Consider the following 7,052-nt stretch of genomic DNA (forward strand, 5'->3'; position numbering starts at 1 on the left):
TTGCAGTTCATGGAGAACCCTAATTTCCAGTTCCCAATTTGCCAAGGACCACCTTCGACGATTCAATGGCGGTGGATCCAGCCTTGACCCACCGCGTCCTCTTTCGTCGCCGAGCTCGGCTCCTCTTTCGTTGTTAGTCGCCGCCGACAAGTAATACTCTGTTGGTTTTGATGTTCATGGTTTTCTATTTTGATTTTGATTTTCTGGATTCATGATTTTGATTTTTGATTTTCTGAGGTTATTTGTTCATGATTTATTTGTTTGCTGCTTCATGATTTTGGTTATTGAATTATTTATTTGTTCATGGTTTTCTGATTTTGATTTTGATTTTTTGGATTCATGATTTTGATTTTTGATTTTCTGAGGTTATTTGTTCATGATTTATTTATTTGCTGCTTCATGATTTTGGCTGCTGAATTATTTATTTGTTCATGGTTTTCTGAGGTAATTTTTTTTATTTTCTGATTGTTACATATGGAACAATCACAAAGTAACCCACAGCCACAAGATAATGCTGTTCAAGATTCTTAAACTGGTTCATCTAGAGGTAAATCTGATCTAGTTTGGCAATATTTTACAGTGAAGTATGACAAAAATAACAAGGCTCAATATACATGTATTTTCTGCTTGAATACTTACAATGGAGGGAGATATACAGAATGAAATATCATCTTGCAAAAATTCCTGGACAAATTAAAGTTTATAACAAAGTAACTGAAGATGTTGAACTTCAATTCAAAAGGTTTTTGGAGGAAAACAAAAAAAATAAAGCAGTAAAAAAAAATTAACAAGTGATTGTTATGATGTGGAAACACAAGCGGAAGAAGAGTGTGAAGCGCCTAATCCTATACAATATTAGGCGCTTCACACTCTTCTTCTGCTTATGTTTCCACATCATAACAATCACTTGTAAATTTTCTTTTTTCTGCCTTATTTTTTTTGTTTTCCTCCAAAAGTCTTTTGAATTGAAGTTCAACATCTTCAGTTACTTTGTTACGAACTTTAATTTGTTCAGGAATTTTTGCAAGATGATATTTCATTTTGTATATCCCCCTCCATTGTAAGTATTCAAGCAGAAAATACATGTATATTGAGCTTTGTTATTTTTGTCATATTTCACTGTAAAATATTGCCAAGCTGGATCAGATTTACCTCTAGATGAACCAGTTTGAGAATCTTGAATAGCATTATCTTGTGGCTGTGGTTTATTTTGTGATTGTTCCATATGTAACAATCAGAAAATCAAAAACAAAAAATTACCTCAGAAAACCATGAATAAATAAATAATTCAGCAACCAAAATCATGAAGCAGCAAATAAATAAATCATGAACAAATAACCTCAGAAAATAAAAAATCAAAATCATGAATCCAGAAAATCAAAATCAAAATCAGAAAACCATGAACAAATAAATAATTCAGCAACCAAAATCATGAAGTAGCAAACAAATGAATCATGAACAAATAACCTCAGAAAATCAAAATCATGAATCCAGAAAATCAAAATCAAAATCAGAAACCATGAACATCAAAACCAACAGAGTATTACTTACCGGCGGCGACTAACGGCGACGAAAGAGGAGGCGAGCTCGGCGACGAAAAAGGACGCGGTGGTGGTTGCGGTGGTCAAAGCCGTGGCTGCGTGATGCGGTGGCGATGGCGGTGGGCTGCTCGATTGGTGGTGGTGGCTATGCGACTGCGAAGAGAGGAGAGATAGTTGCTGTGGGAGTGTGGGTGCTGATTCCTCTTCTGGCTTCTGGGTGAAGGTGATTATTGATTAGGGTTCAGCTTCGTTTAGTTTAGCCTTTCTTTTTTTTTTTTAAGAGACAAAATGACGCTGGTTAGGGGTTTTATTCAAACCAAAAAACCCGCTAAAAAATCGGACGGTTCTGTTGATTCACCGGTTAAGTGTCGGTTTGATCGGTTTTTTCATCAGTTTTTTGCCAAGTGGTTTCTGGCCTTACTCGGACCGATTAGGTGATCGGTTCCCGGTTAATCCAGTTGAACCGACCAATTCGGTTCGGTTTTCAGAACCATGATAATAGCACATTAGGAGAGAGATTATTACAAGAGCACACCACCTTCTTCCACAATGGACACTCCTTCGAGAATCTCCACCACCACTTGAATAGGAGAGCTGTGTTACGAATCATCGCATCTCCGATACCTAGCCCACCCAATTTTTTTGGAGCTTGGACCACTTCCCAACTAACCAAAGCCATACCATTCCTTCCATCCTCCTTACTCCACAAGAATTTTCTTTGTAATGGGATCAGTTTTTCTGTAACCGCCTTCGACATCTTCTATAAGCTTAAGTAATATACCGGCAAGCTATTTATCACTGCTTTGATGAGCACCAACTTCCCGGTTTTGTTTAGTACCTTAGATTTTCACAAGCTGAGCTTTTCCTCCACTTTGTCTATGATCGGCTTTCAAGTCTTAACCAACCTCGGGTTAGCTCCTAAAGGGATTCCAAGGTATTTGACTGGAAGGTTAGCTTCCTTGCACCCCAGCAAGCTGCACATACTCCGAACCCACTGTTGTTCACAATTGATTGAGATCAAACTGGACTTGTCAAAGTTGATACTTAAACCCGACATCAACTCAAAGCATCGTAGAAGTCTCTTGTAATTCTTAATGGTCTCTTCCTCTGGCAGATAGAACAGCACAGTGTCATCAGCAAATTGAAGATATGACAATTCAATATTGTCTCTCCCGACGAATAAAGGGGTTATCCTGCCGTTTCTTATTGCCTCTCCAATCATTCTATGCAAGACGTCAACAACAAGTACAAACAAAAATGGAGATAGAGGTTGTGCCGATACATTCCATAACCCATTCCCTCCACCTTCGCCCAAAGCCCATCTTCTGTAGGACGATGTCTACAAAACTCCACCTGACCCTATCATATGCTTTTTGAAAGTCTAGTTTGATTATGGCCGCCTGCTTTTTCCTCAATTTAAGCCAATGTACAGTTTCACATGCTATAAGCACCCCGTCATATATTTTCCGACCCTTGACGAACGCACTCTGAGTCTCTCCAACCAGGCCTGGCATAACTAATCTCATCATCCCAACCAACACCTTAGAAATCACCTTATACACACAACCCACCATGCTAATCGGTCGAAGGTCCTTGATTTCCTTAGCCCCAACAAACTTCGGTGCCAAAGCAACCCAAGTTATATTAGTATCGGTCGGTAGCCTAGAAGTCTGAAAGAACCCCACCACAACTGCTGTGAACTCAGCCCCAATCTCGTCCCAACACTTCTTAATAAAATTCATGTTGTACCCATCACTCCATGGAGCTCTAGAAGAATCACAGTCCCATACTGCATTTCTAATCTCCTCAACCGACGGCAGCACCTCTAAGGCCGCAGCATCCTCTTCAGCTATCATACCCACCAGACCATCTCTAAAACCCACCATAGGAGACTCCTCGTGATGATATAATTTCTTATAGAACTCTCTGATAGCTATTTTTATTCTTGCTTGATTTCTTACCAACCTTCCATTAATTACCAGTGCATCAACCCTGTTATTCCTCCTCCTTGCTGAAGCTATGTTATGGAAGTACCTTGTGTTTTTGTCCATGTCCTTTGCGAGACGAGAACGCGACATCTGCTTCTAGTGTACTTCTTTCCTCGCATACCACTTCTCACAAGTCACTAACGCCTTTCTTCTTGCCTCAACCGTACCATCATATACCCCATTGCTTACCATATCATCTATCTTCTTGATCTCTTCCTCAAATTTCATGATCTTTTTATCCATGTCTCCAAAATTGTCTCTGTGCCATCTCCCCAACGGAATCGTCAAGGCCTTTAATTTGTCTGTGAACTGTATCTCCCCTAGTCCCCTCCATTCCTCTTTTACCATTCTGAGAAAACCCTCGTGTGTTGGTGCGGATTTTCTAACCACAAACTAACCGGCAAGTGCATCGAGTCGTACCAAGTAATACCTTACGTGAGTAAGGGTCGATCCCACGAGGATTGATGGATTAAGCAACAATACTGTTTGATAGGCTTAGTTAGACAATCAAAAAATAGTGTTTGGAAGTTTAAAAGCATTAACAGTAAATTTAGAATATTAAAGATAGGCAGATAAATAAGTTGGGAATAAAATATTGAGAAGGCAGTTAAGGCTTCAGAGTTATCTATTTTTCCGGATTTACTTTTTTTACTAACTATTTTAATTATGTAGGATTTAATTTATGGCAAACTATATGTGACTAGACCTAATTCCTTAGACATTTCTAGTCTCCTCTAAAATTCATTAAATGCCAATTTCTTGGTCAATTAATTCCAATTAGAAGCTACATGATTAAATTCCAGTTTATATGCCACAAAAACTCTAATTACCCAAAAATAAAAGGATTATATATCACGTGTCCCGTTAAATCCAGATAATTAAAATTTAGGAGAATATGTTTTCAAGCTGTTGTTCAAGTAAAGAGATTTTCTAAGTTATATAAGAACTCAAATAGAAAGAGGGTCATACTTCCGTTCCATCCAAATTCATAAGATAAAGAGCGAAAATAATTCTTAAATTATAAATCTATACATGAATTAAAATAGATAAAGCAATAAAATCAATCCATACAAATAGACAGAGCTCCTAACCTTAACAATGGAGGATTAGTTGTTCATGGTTCAGAGTAGAAAACTAGGATTACGGAATGTAAATTTGTATAGAATTGGAAGTCTGGAATGAAATAATGTTGAGGTGGTATCCCCCTATTTATATCTAATCCTAATTAATTTAAAATCTATCTTTAAAACAAAAATAATATCTTTTCCTATTTTTAAAATTTGAATTTAAATTAGAATTAATTATAGCAATCAGCAAATCTTCAATTGATGGATGTGGACCACTTGGCTTCACTAGGATCCACGCCTAACCTGGGCTTGGCAGCATGAATTGGAGTTTAGTTGAGTGAAGCTGCACCTAACTTGGGCTTTAGTGCGCCTAACTTGGGCTTTAGTGTGCCTAACTTGAAGTGAGCAGGACCAATCTCGCGTATTGTTGTTGTGTCTTGCGCCTAACTTGAGAAATCTCAAGTTAGGCGCAGCCTTGGTAGCGAGTTCGGAGAAGAAATATGGACTATTATATATCGTTGAAAAGCTGTGGAAGTTAGCTTTCCAACGCCACTGGAATCACGTCCATTGGACCTCTGTAGCTTGAGTTATTCAGGTTTGAGTGCAGAGAGGTCAGGGTTGACAACATCATTCGCCTTCATCTCTTCTTCTGCAGAAACTCCATCAAATCTAGCTGAATACTACCTAAAATAAACAGAATTGCAAAAGATTCAAAGTAGCATCCATATTGGCTAAAAGATAATTAATTCTTTATTAAACTCAAAAATTTAGATGCAAATTCACTAGGAAAATATAGCAAAGATGTTCACGCATCATGTGTAAACCATGAGTCTAGGCTCCTGAACGGTCTAGGACCATCCCTCAACCTTGAACCTTCCACTATCAACGGGCAGGGATCTGACATGCCTCTTGATCCTCCTCTTAAGCGAATCTCAGGAAACTCCTTAGCCCATTCCAGACTAACCAGAACTCTATCTAGCCGACTGCAAGAACGACCTCTGAACCACGTAAACTTACGGTCATTAAGCAGCAAATCCAACAGGTGCATATCTTGTATCCAATCCTTGAAGTCTTCTGCAGATGCTGTTAGACTAGTAGTACCTTTTCTTTCTTCAACGCTAACAATCTCATTAAAATCTCCCATGAAACAACAAGGGACCTGGCATAATCCAGCAGTATAGCTCAATTCCTCCCACACAGCAAGTTTCTCCTCTCTAGTGTGAGCACCATAAACCAAGAAAAAGGCACAGTTGAAATTATTCTTTCACATGATCCCTTCCATACACAGCCATCTCTCCCCTTTATAACAGTTATTCATCTTAAAATTAGTTTCATCCCACATTAACAACAATCCACCCGACGCACCGCCAGCCTCAACATATGCCCACCTTGCACTATCACACCCCCAAAAACTTGCCACATCAAACTTCGTCACTACAGGTCTTTTAGTCTGAATCAAACTAGCATGTTCAGCCTATATTTTTTCTTAAGGTCCTTTATCATCCTCACCTTACCATCCCCCTCAACCCCCTAACATTCCAAGAACTAAAGATCATTTTAAAAAATTATTACACACCTTTTTATTATTCTTGGGTCTGCACCGCCTTGCTTTCGCCTTTTGTTTCGCCATTTTTTTCTGAGCAATTTCTTCATTTTGAGCTTTAAGAATGGCCATGATATCATCTTCTTCGTTGTACAACATAGCACCAGATTCCACTGCTACTTCCCACGTCCTCTTGTTTTCCAGTACCTGTTCCTCCAACGTTGAACTCTGATTGTCAGCAATTTCTGCGTCATTTTCATCCCCGCCTTGTCCACTTTGAGCATCTTCCATTCCTTCTCCATCCTGTATCAACCCACTCTGACCTGCATTTGACCCACAGCGTCTATTTACAATATCAACGACAACACCGTCATTGTTTGCCCTTTCTCTGTTTACTACTTCACTTTCAAATTTGGTCTCCCCGTCTGTGCCATTTCCGTCATCAATATACCCATAATTCCCAACATCACTAACATCACCAGGTCCACTATTTCTTTCTCGAGCAGCACCTTCATCACCAACGCCTCTAACTGCTTGCGTCTCTGCGCTATCAGCCCCTTCGGTCACTCTAATCCTTTCCTCCTCCAACTCCACCGGTACCTTTACATGATTCTCAAGCCTAATAGCCTCTTCATCACTGTTCCTATCATTCCCCACCTTCTCAATCTTAGCCCCTTCGTTCCCCACAACCAAATGGACCTCACATGCTTGATTTCGACCGCGGCATTTCCCATCTCTTTGTGCACCCCGGATCTAGATCCAGCCAACGCCTGCACAGATGCACCTGCCTCCCTCGGCTACACCGCGAAGGTCGTGATGGCTATCCGAGTGGATAGCACACTACACCCACCCCGACTCCTCCAGAATCAGCCCAACCTCACAGCCTGAGTGGTTCTCACATGCATGGCTTCGA

Source organism: Arachis ipaensis, chromosome B09 (genome assembly GCF_000816755.2).
Source record: "Arachis ipaensis cultivar K30076 chromosome B09, Araip1.1, whole genome shotgun sequence".
NCBI lineage: Eukaryota > Viridiplantae > Streptophyta > Magnoliopsida > Fabales > Fabaceae > Arachis > Arachis ipaensis.